The sequence below is a fragment of the Artibeus jamaicensis genome, unplaced genomic scaffold, assembly GCF_021234435.1.
Source record: "Artibeus jamaicensis isolate MK-2021 breed Jamaican fruit bat unplaced genomic scaffold, CSHL_Jam_final contig_402, whole genome shotgun sequence".
Lineage (NCBI taxonomy): Eukaryota > Metazoa > Chordata > Mammalia > Chiroptera > Phyllostomidae > Artibeus > Artibeus jamaicensis.
Genome location: NW_026521818.1, coordinates 20,057,184 through 20,073,485, shown reverse-complemented (window position 1 = coordinate 20,073,485; position 16,302 = coordinate 20,057,184). Strand labels below are relative to the sequence as shown.

General features: G+C 38.3%; 1 pseudogene; it reads left to right on the top strand.

Annotated features, from left to right (window-relative positions):
• Positions 1–14,368: 14,368 nt before the first annotated feature.
• LOC119044016 (iron-sulfur cluster assembly enzyme ISCU-like) lies at positions 14,369–15,226 on the top strand (annotated as a pseudogene).
• Positions 15,227–16,302: the final 1,076 nt, after the last annotated feature.

The window sequence follows — 16,302 nt, the reverse complement described above, 5'->3', positions numbered from 1 at the left end:
AGAACCCTGAAACACCAATCCAAAAGAACCTATGCACCCCAATATTCATAGCAGCACAATTTACAACAGCCAAGTGCTGGAAGCAACTTAGGTGCCCATAAGTAAATGAGCAAAAAACTATGGTACATTTACACAATGGAATTCTGTGCAGTAGAAAGAAAGAAGGAGCTGCTACCCTTTGGGACAGCATGGATGGAACCGGAAAGCATATGCTAAGGGAAATAAGCCAGGTGGTGAGGGACAAACACCATATGACCTCACCTTTAACAGGAACCTAAACAACAAAAGAAACAAACAAGCAAAATATAACCAAAGACACTGAAATAGAGAACAGGCTGACAGTGATCAGAGCGGAGAGGAGAGGGAATTTCATGGGAAAAGGTGAAGGGTCTAGAGGAACAAGTATAAAAGACACGTGGAGAAAAATTAGAGGGGGTGGAAATGGGAGGGAGGTCTGAGTGGGTGGGCTGGGATGGGAGTAAAAGACAGAAAACTGTACTTGAACAACAATTAAAATAAAAAAAAACCATTTTATTGAGATATAATCAGATTCAACAAGATTTACTGATTTGTGTGCACAGTTTAATGAGTTTTGGTAATGTATACAGGTATTTAACTATCTTCCAAATCAAGATACAAAATAAATCCCTCACCCTAAATAGTTTCCTTTTGCCCCTGTATAGTCAGTCGTATTCCCTGACCCCCACCCCCAGGCACCCACTCATGTCTTCTATATATAGTTCAGCTTTTTCTAGAATTTCGTGTAAGTGGTATCTGTAGTATAAAGTTATATTGTTATCATTAATTTAGCATAATGATTTTTACAACTTTATTGTGGCATATTTTACATATAATAAAATTCACCATTTAAATGTGGATAATTTTAAATAAGTTTACCAAGTTGTGTAACCATGACCATGAGTCAGTTGTAGAATATTTTCATCACCCAATGAAAGATCCTTCATGCCTATTTACGCTTTTCACCCCGCTCTCATTCTCTGTCCCATGTAACCACTTTCTTTCTCCATAGGTTTATCTTTTGTGGGCATTTTATGTAAATTGAGTCATACAATATGTTATTTCTTGTGTCTAGCTCCTTTCACTTGGTATTCTTTTTACATTTTTATTTATTGATCTGAGAGAGAGCAACATCAACTTGTTGTTGTCCTTATTTTAGAAGACTCTTTTTGAGATTCATCCATGCCGTTGAGTATATTAATATTTTGCTCCTTTTTATTATTGACTTTTTTATTCATTTAATCAAAATATGTAGTATCACTTAATTTGCTTATTTGTTCACCTTTTTGATAGATATCTGAGTTGTTCCCAACTTTTGGGCTATTATGAATAATGCTCTCATGAACACTTTCAAGCCTGTGTGTAAGATATGTTTTCATTTCTTTTGGGCAAATACCTAAGATTGAGATTACTGGGCCATATGCTAAGTACATATGTAACTATAATACACTGTTCTACTGATTTTGAAAGTGGCTGTACAATTTTGCCTTCTTCAAGCAACATGTAATAGGATCAGTTGTCCCATATATTTATCAACACTTGGCTAGTGTCAAAATTTGTACTGTTAGTCTTTTAAACCTTAGCCATTTCAGTGGGTGTGCAATGGGATCTATATGGCTATTAGTACATATGTCTATATCAATACAACCTCAATCAAAATCCTAAAAGACTTTTTAAAAGAATTAATAAGCTGAATATAAAATTTATATTAAAATACAAAAAATGAGAAGAGCCAAAACAAGAAGGAAAATTTGAAGGACTTATAGCACCTGATTTCAAGATATACTGTACAACTTTATGACAAGATGCTATGGTATTAGCATAAAGATAGACATAGATCAATAATGCAGCATAGCCAGGACATAGATTCATACTTAACAAAGGTCTGTCCAGAAAGTATCCAGGCATGCATTATGAAACATAGAGACATTTACTGAAGAAGATACAAGATACCAAAAACATTGTCCATAGGACAATGACATCTCAGTCTTCTTCAAAGTAAGCACCTTGGGACCTCACACAGTTCTCCCATTCACCATCAGTTGCCCCATTGTATTTTCCTGAATCCCAATGATGGTCTGAAATCTCTTCCTTTTCAAGGTGATTTTAGTTTTGGGAAAAGGCAGACATCACAGGACACCAAATCTGGGCTATAGGGAGGGCTGAGTCACTATGGTGATTTGATGTTTGGCTAAAAAACTCTGAACAGGATGTGATGCATGAGCAGGTACATTGTCATCATGAAGCTGCCAATTACCAGTTGCCCATAACTGTGGCCTTCTGAATCCTCTGAATAGTTTCCATGGAGGAATGTTTTGCTTAATGCAAAATACGATGCAGATTTGTTGCTCTACTTACTCAGTCATTTTGAATGCAATGGCCACAGAGTGCACATGCTCACTCAATGGTGTCTACCATCCCTACTGACTAGTACATGGAAGTCAACCATTGTTCATTCACACATGCACATTCCAGTCCACTCTCCTTGGCTGCCAGGTTACATAGATATCATATGAATATTATATTAACAATGGTGGCACTTTTTCTGAACAGACCTCATATATAATCCTTTATTTGCAACATTAAAGATATCTGAAATTTCATTCATTCAATGTAGTTATCAGGCATCTCCTATACGCCAGAGACAGTGCAATAGGTTCTGGGGAAATAACTATCAACAAAGCATTCATAATCTGTATTCTCATGTAATTTATATTTTGGTTGGGCAAGAAAATTAATAAATAAATAAATAAACAAACATATGTTAGATAATTATAAGTCCTTTGGAGGAAAGTAAAGAAAGGGCCTAAGGGGTGATAGGGATCTGTTTACATGTTAGCCAAGGTAACAAGCCACCTGCATAACATGCAAGGAGAGGAAGCACCAAGTGCAGATTCCCTGAGGCAAACCTTGAAGGAGAGAGTGAGGTGAGAATAAGCAAGGGATAGAGTCAGGGGCCTCAGCTAAAAAATAAAATAAAATAAAATAAAAATAAAAATAAAAATAAATGAAAAAAGCAAGCCTGGCCCAGATCACACACGAGCTTGTCAGAACTGTAAGGAATTTAGATTTGACTGCCTGAGACAGGAAGCCATTGATGGGTTTTGAGTGGAGAGGTGATTACAATTAAAGGTCTTCAAAGGATTACTATGGCTGATATAGCAAAAATGGAATTTCAAGATAGATGGGAGGCAAGGGGGAAGAAGTACAGCCTAATCAAAAATTAATCTGGCCATCACAAGAGAAACCACAGAGTGAATGTTATAAAACAGGAGATGACAAAAGATACAGATAAACAGGAACTAAAGAGAGAGAGATGGAAAACTGATCACGGTATTAAAAAAGAAAAAAAACTAAAAGCATGAGAGGATTGATTTTTGAAAATCAGAGAGACAGTGTCAAATGTTTCAAAGAAGACAAGCTGTATAAGGCTGGGAAAAGACCAGTGAATATTAAGCATAAGGGATCATTTGGTGAATTTCTGTAACACAGTCTCGGTACCATGGTAGGACCATGGTGGCTTTAGAACAAATGAACACAGCAGTAAAAATTACTCGCTTGAGAAATTTTCTAGCAGAAGGCAGGACAATAGCATGAGTTAGAGAAAAGAAGAGGAAAATAAAGGTTGGTTTCAGGACAGGCTAGACCACAAGGGCTTAGAAGCGAGGAGAAAGATCCAGAGCCTGGAGTAACAGGATGATAGAGAGAGCAGAGGATTGGACGTGTTGCAGAGGGTGGAGAGTGGGGGAACTGCTAGGAACCAAGCTTCCTAGAATCTCCTAGCCAACTCCAGAAATTGCCTTGAAGGTGCTGTTTCTTTTCATATTTTTGAGGTGTTTGTTTTGTTTTCCTAAAGTACAGTGTTCACAAAAGCACAAATCCCAGCTCACGTAACAACTTACCTCAACAAGGTTGTGCCCATCTGCTTTATTTTAACTTCAACTTCTTGTTCTGCTTGGAAACCCAAATAAGATGCAAAAAATTCTAAAAAGATACAAGTCAATCTTGTAGAAAACATCTGTTTGATGCTGCCTGGATGATGTGCTCTGTAGCAGGCACTCTAACTTAGTGGTGTGAACGGTCATAGCCTGGTGCTGTTTGATCACCTTATCTGCGAGGCCACTGGAGGCACTATTTTGCTCCCCAATACACAACATCTGCCATGCAGGGCAGCCTGGTTCCAAGTAGGAGGTAGGCAGGAATAGCTGAGCAAGACTAGGGAATTTCACCCCCTACATACACATCCTTCTTTAATTTTTCCTTGAAAGGCTCACACCCAGTTTCATTTTCACACACAAAGAGGTCCTTTGTATTTCATTATGACCAAGTCACAAAAGTAAATGTTTTTCTTTTAAAGGAAAGTGGGTGTGGATGATGGTCGCTTGGGTGGAATGTGAATAAAGACTTTTCTCCCAGCAAGCTGAACTCCAAAGGAAAATGGAACTATACTGAACTCCCAATTTGACAATAATGCTTTTATTTTAATTATTTGTTTGTTATTTTGTTTTTCCCTGGTCTCTAAGGAATTTTGGAAATATTTTAAATGTAACCATGCTGGGTAGAAAGAATTCTTAAGTCCCAGAAGCAAGTAACACTGCTGAATAAAAGCAAATTATTCTTTATTCTCCTTTGTATCAAAAGTGGATGCTCAACTAAAATTTTCAATATGTTTTAGTATCACTATAATATGTGGAATGCATTTTTTACAAGGGAACTACAAGCTAGTGCCCTAACCAGATACAGCTCAATGGGACCATTGCAGATCACTTCATCTAACTAACTCAAACACACACTTCTGTTTCCTCTCCACCACTACACTTTCTCTGGTGGACCACATAAAGCATGAGCACCCTGCTTTTGCAAATTGTGAAGTAGACAAATATTTGAGTAAACTAATTTAACGTGTACTTTCTAGATTCTTCAACTCTGCTGACAAGACATTCCCCATGCAAATGTTACTATTTTCCCTGAAGGCTTCATGTTCTCCTCTCAATTTTCTTTCTCCTTCAAAACATTCTTTTGGGAAAGAATCTTAAAGAATAGTAACATGTAGATAACCAATAAGTCTTTAAGTGTTACATGTCACAGGAACTTCTACACTGAAAATGGAAAAAACATGGTAATGCAAAGCAACGAAGCTTTAACCAATTTCAGCTGGCAACCAGCACAAGTTTCCTTTCTCGAGGAAAGGAAACTTTCTAGTACCTTTGAAAAGAAACATTGACATCTTCCTAGTCTGAACAGTCTTAAGTATGGGAAGACTTGTAGACAGGCATTTCCATTTGGAAAAAAAGTTATTAATTCAATAAATACTTATTGAACATTTTCCCCCTGTGGCTTTTACTTTTTTCTCCCCTGAGGACCACATTTTACATCATGATCCAACATACACACATATATACTCCAACTCTGGAAACAATATTTTGATTAAAACATACTTATCTCACCCTGTGCAATGCACCCTGATATTTTCATTTCTGTTGAATTTTTCAATGCTCATGATATCTCACAACCCAGATTTTATGACCCGGTTTTAAAAAGCACTGTAGACTGAACCCTCTGTTAGGTACTGATGACATGCACCTACTTTCAACCTTCATGGTAGTTGTAGTCCAGAGTGGGAGATATTCTAGAAGTAAACAAGTAATTATAATTTGTGATATATTCTATGAAGGTAATCAATACAGAACTCTGATAAAATTATGAGACCTAATTGGAAAGAGTTGTCAGAGAAGACCTCTTTAAAGAGGGAAGTAAGCTGAGACCCAAAGGATGAAAAAGAGACACATACCAAGGGCAGGGGGGGACAGCATTCCAGGGAGAGGCAACCACATTCCATGAGGCTGGAAGGAGCCTTTTGAAGAACTGGCAGGAGGCCAGCGTGTCTCCATGTAGGGAGAGGAGAGGGGGTTAGGAAATGAGGTTGGACAGAGAGGCAGGGATGTAGCATGCAAGGATTTGTAGAAAGTAGGAAAGGGTTTGGACTTAATTCTAAATGTAGTGGTAGCCTCTGAAAGATTTTTGAATTGTGCTAAGTTAGGTTATGCAGCTAAAGTTACCATAAATCATTATGTACTTTGACCTCCATTGTTGAAGATTCCATACTTCATTTTTAGAAACTTGCCAAGTTCCAGAACTGATTGGCTCTCCAGTGATTTTGGAGGAAGCATGTATGAAATGAGCTCATGTAACCAATGTATAAAAGGAAGAATTCCCTTTGGGAATGGAAAGGAAAATAGTGGCAATATGTGTGTACATATATACATATATACAAACATATATATATTGTACCCACTCAAAATCAAGTGCATTTAAGATACTCCCATTCTAAGGCACAGATTTTATTTAATAGCTGCATAAAATTGCTCATATTGAATCTTTACAATGTGGCACACAGTTTGGTACTCACAAATTTCCATCTCCCTAACCTTATATGGACAGCTGTGCCTAAAAAAATAGGTGAAAGATTACATTAGCCAGTTCTCTTGGTATTCCCATTTTATGGCTTTTGTGGGAATGCAGTTCAAGCTTGCCTGCTATTTTATTTAATACGCCTCCTTGTAAATTCCAGCTGTTGACCATGTAATTAATCCCCGCATGGAAAAAATATTGGCATTCGTTCCTGCAATACCTGAGCTTCATCCCAACAGAATTATATTCATCATAGCCCTTTCCATTACTCTACAGTTATTCCTCAGAAGCATTTTATGTTCCACACAATTAATATATACCAGGACTCTGATCCCAACTTCTGCATAGTTACTCAACCATGACTTTCATTTATTCTCCTTGGTTTGTAGTCACTGAAATATAGGATTTTTAAATAACAAGCATCTTCTGTGTCAGTCCTAGAAAGGTTACTACTTAAGTTGTTAACTTATTGTAGAGTGTGGTAACTGGAACAAACATGGTGGTTGGATCTGGATCACTGCAAGTAATGCAAGAGGCAGTGTTTGACTTTGATCCTTGGCCCCAGGATCTCTCATTAAATCCTCTTTAGCTTTCCACCCTACACCTTACCTTTTGTAGTCATTCAGTTTGTGTTCTCTTCTTTACTCAGGAGATTTATAGAAACTTGTTTTCCTTTATTACACCAAAAAAAAAAATGGCTGAGAATTTCAAGCACCACCCTCATAGGAGTATTTGCCTTTTGATAGGGGGAGAAGTTTAATATAAAGGGAAAATTCACCTGCTTTTTCTCCATAAAGTGACAGAAGCTCCACTGAGCCTGCCTGTCCCTGACATGTCACCTTGTAATTAGTTCTTACACTACACATCTATAAGGCCAGCTCTGTTCACTATAACATGATATCTCAAGTAAGAATAACATCTATATTATTAGTATTGATCTGATGGCAAAATAAATCTTCAAACATTAAAAAATTTGCATTTATTTAAGCAATTTGATGAAAGATCATCAGCTTTGCAACAATGTCTGGAAATCAGTTTTTTTAAGCCCAAAGAAGAAAGGACTAATTTAAAAAACAAAACAAAAGCCTGCTATCTGAAAATTTACCCTAGGATCTGGGAAGTAAGTGTACTAATGAAGAACAGCTGGATTTGGGACAAAATTATGAAAGTAAATCACACATTTGACTGGGTATGTTTTCTTTAGGATAGAGATCAAGAAGATACATTGCCAACCCAAATGTAGATGGATTTTAATATGTTTTTTTTAATGTATAAAGTTAAAGGCTGCTTTGTAAAAGCTTACACTTATTTATCATATTAAATATATTTGTCAAATGGGAAAGAATTTGGAGTGAATGTAAATTCTTGTTTGAAAGAGAAAGTAGAAAACTCTATGAAGTCCTCCTGAGTGAAAAATTTTAAGAAGAAAAATGCTGATGACAATTTCTTAAGGATTTTCTAGTTTGTCATTTCCTCTAGGATATTTTAAGGGCCGCTGCGTGTTTCTGTTAACCATACACAAACACATAAAAGGAAACATATCAGTGACAGAATAAATTTATTTTTTCAACTAATATTATTTGATAATTTACTATATTTAAATTTGTGAGAGGTATAAAAGTAAATTAGACATGAAATGTATCTTAAAAGAGTCTTTTTGTAGAGAAGAAAATATGAGTCTCAATGACTTAATAAAAGATGATGAATTAACTAAATCTACAAACACTATAGTGAATTTCTTATGGATAAAAGAATACTGTGCTCATCAAAAGATTTCCTTAAGAGTTTTAGACGATTATCAGAAATATATATATCGGGGGGGAATGGGAGGGAGGGGGGAGACCGGGCGGGGGGGCGGGGGTGGGATGGGAGAAATAGATAAAAAAAAAATGTACTTGAAAAGTAACTAAATAAAATTTAATATTAAAAATAAAATAAAATAAAAGGTTAAAAATTTCAAAACAAAAATACAAAAAAAAGAAATATATATATCAATATTGATAATATAAAAAATTATTCTTCCTGACATTGTTACAGTATTTTTGTTTTCATACTGTGACTTATTTTACCCTTTCCAGGTTGAAATACAACTAAAATTTCATAAACTTTTTCATCAGAATATAAGAATATGAAATTAAATCATTGTAATATATTTTAAACCCTAACAACAAGTTAGTGCAGGTTTGGAAATTAGACATCTGGAGGACAGCTTTAGAACAAAGTCTATCCCAATGTTATCTCATGTATGTAGAAAGCCATAAACATTCTTACCAGAGTGAAGGCATGGCCCATGGGGTGGAAGGCCAGCTTAAGCAAGGCTTCATTCAGTGTATAGGGTTTTTCAAAACCCCAACCAAGATGTGTGTGCATGTGTATGTAAAACTGTTAATGTTAAGTATATTTACTACACATTGTTGCTGCTTTGATAATAGGTTCCTTATCTTCATATATCACAAACCGATTACTCCTTCATATTCCTGCACTCTCCATTTCTGCAAACAAACAGAAGGAAGGGAGTCCACGCTGCTGGCTGACTCTGACCCCCACAACATTTCTCATTGACCAGCATCTGGGTTAAGAGTTACTTAAATAAAAGTTTATTGACTTGTATATAAATATGAAAGAAATCATCTCTTATTTAAAAAACCTAGAAAATTCTTATTTTTACTGCAAATTACAAATTACTAGCATCTGGAGTGTCTACCCTACTCTGGATGCTAACCTCCTCATTGGGCCAGGTGAATCCTCTATTGACACACAAGCATTGCCTCTAGGGTTAATGCTGCTGAGAATTCAGCAGAAGGAGGACATAGGCATCTGGATGACCTCTAGAACAGTATCAACTGCCCACCTTGTTTACACCCGTCACTGCTCCCTTTGCTTACAAGCAACCTGCCAGGAACAAATAGATATTCCTCTTCTTCCAAATTAGAATGCCTTTCCAGGAAAAGAATGTTCCATTGGGGTACCAAATGGAACCCTTAAAAAAAACTGGCACTATAAATATATACATTAAATTGTAAGATGGTTTGGGGTAAAATGCTTTCTGAATGACAGCTAATTCAAATGGGATTTTTGGAATACAATTCAAAATAGTACCTATGGAAATGCTTTTCTTTAACCAACAAATACCCTGTGTTAAGTGGCTTATGATCCTATTATAGTCAAGTAAGATGACAGCTATAATGTCTTATAGTTTGCTCTTCTCTTTCAGTGTCATAGCTATAGCCAAAAATACATCTTTCTTAAGAGTCAGATGAAGGGCAATTGCTTGCCCTACTTCTGCAAACCTAACATGAACCTTACCATTCTAGGGAGAGAGGGCTGCAGGAGTACTACATTTAACTTCATACTTTTCTATTTCAATCTGCTCCTTTAAGACCAATACCACTATTAATACAGTCTTCATTTTATATTTATTAGAAGTAGGTTGGGCCTAAAACAATGATAAATTTTTTTACTGATAAATTTTCATCATCACCTATGTTATATATACTATCTATTTACACTCAATTTTCTTCTGTCAAGAAAATGGAAAAGTGATGTTAAACTTTTCTGTTTTCCTAAAAGTAAAGCAGATATACACACCCCCCTTCTGCTTTCTATGCTGTAGAATTTTGGTCTGACAAAACCCTAGAAGCCAAAAACTGTTGGGGAGAATACTGTCATAATTCATGTTCTCTCTTTAATTCAATTATTTTCTTGATTCTGTGTCCAGCTCCATATCCCTGCTGAAACTTTGTGACTCACATTCATTTGTTTAGTTGTGGCATGTAGCTGAACCTACATCATCCGACCTCATAGTTCTACTATCTTTTAAGAGACATTTCTCAGTTGCCTTTAAATTTTTTTCCATGAATGGTTCTTAGGCCCCAATGTATAGTAAACAATAGCCTTCCAAAATGAGAAAGACTTAATGAAATTGTTTAAATACAGATAATTAGAAGAGGAGGTTCACAAGTGGGAAGAGACAACAATGTGAGACACAGGATATAAACCTAGGGTTTGGGCAAGTAAATTCTTAAAAGATGGTTGTTCAAAAGATGTGTTATGTGCAGTTTTGATAAGGGAAAATACAAGGCAATGACAGTAGGATACTTTCTCCCTTGGGAATTCTGAGGAATTACAGGGAAAGCATTAGAAATTATGGAAATTTGGAGTTCTCCAATTGCACAGTTGAGAGATGAGGTTGGCGGGTGGGAGGTGGGGACAGAAAGAGAACTGAAAAGGAGGAGTCCTCAGGGACCTGGGCTTTCCAATCTTGCTGTGTTTTCATCTGGAATACATTATTCCAAGATCCTTCCACACTAACTCCAGAATCCCCTCTCTGAGCTTTAAACTATTTCTGCTTTATACCAAGAAAACTACTGTAAAGTTTTCAATTAATTTTAAGGAACTGTAGTTTTATGTTATGCATAGAAATCATTTTTTTATTGAAGACAGACAAGTAGAAGTCTAGAAAATATCTAAAATACACATATGTAGAAATAATGTATGAACATTGAGAGGAAAGTGGACAAATTGACTGGATGGAATGCCCAGATTATAGAGCATATTTTTAGTGTTATTTCACAGATTTTAGGCAATAAATCAGAATTTTAAAAATGAAATCTCTAAAATATTATTTCCATGCCACTACTGGTGGCTTTGTTAATTCAGTCTTTCAAAATACTGTCTTACTCCACCTACTTTTCTCCATCTCCGTAGCCTACCCTGCTTAGCTACCCTTCTTGCCTTCCTGAAGGACTTCCCTAGTCTCCTCACTGGTCTCCTCACCAACCACTCTAATTCCTTCTAATTTTTACTCACATTTTAACCAGAATGAACTTTCTAAAACAATACAAGAACAAAAATGTTATCCAGCCTACTGATCCCATAGTAGAACGAACTTCTTCACACAGCCTCACACCATCCCATACTGGCCTTGACTCCTGAGCCTCACCCTTTGCTTCCTAACATTGCTGTAACTACTCTGGCCTACTGACGTTCTCTTTCTTTCTCCCCTCTTAGACCTCCTCAACAGTCTGGGGGATACTGTTCACCTCTGCCTCTTCTCATCAAATTAACTCATGCTAGTTTGTCAGATCTCAATTCAAATACCACTTTCCTTCAGGGAAGCATTTTTTAATGTCTCTTAGACTACATCACAAACTCCTGTATCACTAAGTATCTTATAACTTCTTGTTTTTTCTTCATACTAATACTAATTTGTTCTTATATTTCCATTTGTGTAATTATTTGTGTAATCTTTTTCAACAGATTGTAGGTTTCACAATGGCAGAGATTCTGTCTTGTTCATAATTTATTTCCCAAGATCTAACACAGCACCTGATATTTAATAAAAAATGTTGAACAAATGAATAGAATAGACCAATGACTGTCAAGTAAACATTGCTAATGTATACATTTCTTAAAATATCCCCTTTCCATTCGACAACTACTCACTCATTGGTTCACACTGATAAACCACCCAAAAATTTCATGAAGGGCTTTTAAATTTTTTTCAACTTCACTGATTTCAAAGCATGTTGGGAACCACTCTGCCTGGTTTCAGGAGTTGTAATCACTCCCCATGGATAAGGCTAAGTGATCTACCTTCGGACTGTGAGCCACTGAGGAGACAAAGCTTATCTCCCTGGCAGCAGCGCTGCTTCTGCTTCATCCATCTCTGTCCCCAATGCTTGGTCAGTTAGTCAGTGACGAGTAAGACCCCTCAGAGAAGGGGCAACCTAAGCCAGACACAATCACTTGGGAGGCCCTCAAGGAAGGACTCGGGGGGCTGCAGCAAAGAGGGAGTGATGGAACCTTGTCCCCTGGCTATGCTGACATAGCCTGAGTCCCCATTTCCATCTGGGAAAAGTGCTTCCTGGCTCTAATCCACTTAAGCCTGAAAACCTATGACTGGGAAGGCGGTGCAGCCCTTTGCCAGCTAGAGTGGGTTCTGGGGTGACTGAGTATAAGAAAGAATTCACAAAGTCCTGTGAAGCCTGTTTTGCTAAGAGTGCTTTCATTCATATGATAAGGGTCCGAGCAGGAAATAAGTATGTCTCCCAAAGTTTTTGCAACCCTTTTACCTGACAGAAACTGACTCAGATTTCTTTGAAATGTTATCTATTGTTTGATCCTTGCCACCTGACACTGATTGATGAGCTTCACCTGTATTCCTGTGTGTTCCAAACCTAATAAAAGCCACTGAAGAAGAGGTTCTTGGTTCTTCTCCTATGAGAGATTGACCATCTCTCCTCCCCAAGCAGATATCTTGGTAGTTTCATTTTCATCCACGGTGGACAGGGGGACTTGTGGGCAAAGTTGCCCTCACAAAAGCACATCCTTTCTTATAGTTAAAAATACCCCTCATGAAAATTTTGATTTGGGGTAGATAAACACAAATTTTATTGAAAATTCACTTAGACCACTCAGTCTAACTCTTTTACAACCTAGGTCTTAATTTACATATTAGTTCCTCTAGAGAAATTTTCTGCATTCCTCATCTAGGATAAGTGCCATTCTAATGTAAGGCCAAGATTAATATTCCTTGTGGGCATGCCCCTCTTCACAAGATTCAGGAACAAAGGCTCCATCTTAAGTTTCCACTATGCCCTCATGGTCAATTATGCAACCAGTCAATAGGCAATAAGAATCTGGAAAAGGTATAACTCCATTGGTAAGAACCTGTACATGCTTACACCTTACTAAAAGGAATACCATAAATATTAGTCTATCTGTATACACAGCAAGACGAAATAGGATTGGAGAGCTCCCAGAAGTATTTGCCAACCTTCATGCCAGGTACCTAACCTTTTACATGTCCACTAAAATTTATCTATACTCTGTGCCATGGAATCATCCTGGTATTTTTTTTTAAGATTTTGTTTATTTATTTATCTTTAGAGGGGAAGGAAAGAGGGAGAGAAACATCAATGTATGGTTGCCTTTCGTGCATCCCCTGCTGGGAACTGGCCTGCAGGAAACTGGTCTGCAACCCAGGAATATCCCCTGACTGGGAATTGAACCACAATCCTCTGGTTCACAGGCCTGTGCTCAATCCACTGAGCTACACCAGTCAGGCATCCTGGTATTTCTAATTAAAACAATGTAATCATGCCCTGGCAAGTGTGGTTCAGTTAGTTGTAACATCCTTCAGGAAAATGAAAGGTCGAGGGTTTGACTCTGGTCACAGCAGATACCTAGGTTGCCAGTTGGTCCCTGGTCCGGCATGCACAGGGGGCAACCAATTGATGTTTCTCACATGATGTTTCTCTCCCTCTTTCTCCCTCCCTCCCTTCTGCTCTCAATAAGCATGTTGTCTGGTGAGGTTAAAAAAATATATAGTCATGTGACATCAATTAAATTTGAAATTGATGCCCTAAGATTTCAGTAAGTCTGCACCTGCATCAAGCTTTACAGCTTTAACCTCCAAATTAGTTGAGGGTCACTGCAGCACCTACCTTCCAGACCGGGGTGTAGCATTGCTAGAGCTAAAATTTCCCTCAGGGACCCTTGCCTGCCCACCCAAGCTGCTTCCCGGATGAAGAGGCCTGTGTGTGGACACAAGTTGCAGGGAAGGAGGTAGGATTTCTAGCACTCAGGCTGCTAGATAGAGATTGGGGGCAGAGAAGGGCAAAATAATGACTCTGGATCAGAAAAGTTAAATAATAATAAGGTGTTCCCTTACACTGTTCCTGCCACAGAGGCAGAGGAGCCAGTCTGAAGGCCTCTACCACTCTGCCTATTACGATTGCTTTATCCTTACCTTTATTCTTGGTACTACTTGCGGACTTATCTTATAGTTCAGTTGCAAGAAATAAAAGTATTTTAAAACATCATATTTCTGTTTTCTTACAAATAAATACACCATGAAAAAGCAAAAAATTTGGGAAACCGACTCACAGGCTCCCCTTGGGCTCAGGCTTCATCTGCGCAGGCGCAAGCCCGCAAGATGGCGGCAGCTGGAGCGTGCTACCTGAGGCGGGCGGGCCGCGACGGCCTTGCTGCTCTTGAGCTCGCGGCTGCCTGCTGGGAGCTGTCAGCTCCAGGCCCGGCTCTATCGCAAGAAAGATGTGGATCATTATGAAAATCCCAGACACATGGTGTCTCTTGACAAGACAGCTAAAGCTGTCGGAACTGGCCTTGACCCGTGTTGCTTAGTCTTTTGAGCAGGCATCTTCTGGCAAGGTGAAAGGTCCCCAGGGCACTGCTGTCACGGCGCATGTCTGCGCTGCCACCCCGTCCCACGTCGGGGCGGTGGGAGGGGCGGCCGGTGATGTTTCTCAAACATAACAATGTTTCCTCTCTTTCCCTCTCCCTTCCCCTCTCTCTAAAAATAAACACATGCAATCTTTTTAAAAAATGTTGGAACTGGGTTGGTGGGGACTCTAGCATGTGGTGATGTAATGAGATTGCAGATTCAAGTGGATGAAAAGGGGAAGATGGTGGATGCCAAGTTGAAAACATTTGTCTGTAGTTCTGCAGTTGCGCCAGCTGGCTTGTTGCCCCCTGATAGAGTGAAAGGGAAGCCTTGGCCATCAAAAACACAGACAGCGCCAAGGCACTGTGCCTTCCCTCCCCCGTGAAAAGGCACTGTTCCATACGGACTGGAGATTCCCTCCAGGCTTCCCGGGCTGCCTACAAACTCAAACCAGAACCCAGGGCAAGACCTGCGGAGAAGAGGGCCCTGGGCGCAGACTCCCCCAGGGCGCTCAGCAGCGTGCCTGCCCGCCCCGCCGTCACCTGTACGTCAGCCGTTCTTCACGCTACGAAGGGTGCACCCTGTGCACATTCGATGTTCACATTGTAGCTCCAGTGCAAGTAAAATACACAGTTCAGTTGTTCTGAATTCTGGGGTTATTTTTAGCTCACTTTTATTGCCTTCACCCAGTTTATGTATGTTTTGAATTGTGTTTATGGCTTCAAAACTAAAATCAGTAACGAAGTCTCAAGTTTTACTCGTCCATGAAGTGCACAGAGATCCATTTTACCTGAATCTATTTTGGGGAAGAGTACCAATAAAATGCGTTGGTATCATTATTTGCTAGAGCCAAATATTGTACATAAAACAGATTTACATAGACATAGTAAATAAAAGAATGCTAGACAAAAAAGATACTTATACAAGAATTATAAATCATAAGTTAGAAAAATCTAAAATTATAATTTAAGTAAGCAAACCATCTTCTTCCCCATATGCATTTCACCCTCTATAATCTCCATGAATCACTTCATTCTACCAATTATCTAAGCAAGAAACAAAGATAGAAATATCTTACTTTTCTTGATTCAACCATAACCAGTCTGCCGACATGTGATGTTTAGCCTGCACTCTACATATTTATTGATTGCCTTCTATCTACAACACTACCTAGCATAGAGCCTATCATGTTGCTCACCATTATTCTTCTCACAAAGATTTATCTGACCACCACACCCCACTTGTCCAACCTTCCCACTGCTGTGCATTCTCCTAAAACTTTTAACACACTTCCGAATTATATCTGACTTTCCCGTCCAGCACAGTCCTCATCTAGAGGTTATAAAATTTGTCATTGGGTTGTTACAAATAATCAAAGACAGGGTTTGGAAAGTTCTCATCACTGTATCTTGTAATTATTTTTTATATGTCTGAGTCCTCCCAATGCTTTGGTCTTTAGTTCATTGATAATGGGAATTATCTTCATCTTTATATCATAGGTGCCTGCCTTGTTGCCTGACATAGAGGAAGCTCTCAACAATTGTGCTGAATAAACAAACCGCAAATAATGGTGTGAAATTAGAGATCACACACAAATACGTACTGAAAGTTCCATAAATTTCTAACACACAAACATAATTAGATGTTGGTCAGGTTTTAAAATTTCTGTATTTTTCTCTCTTAAA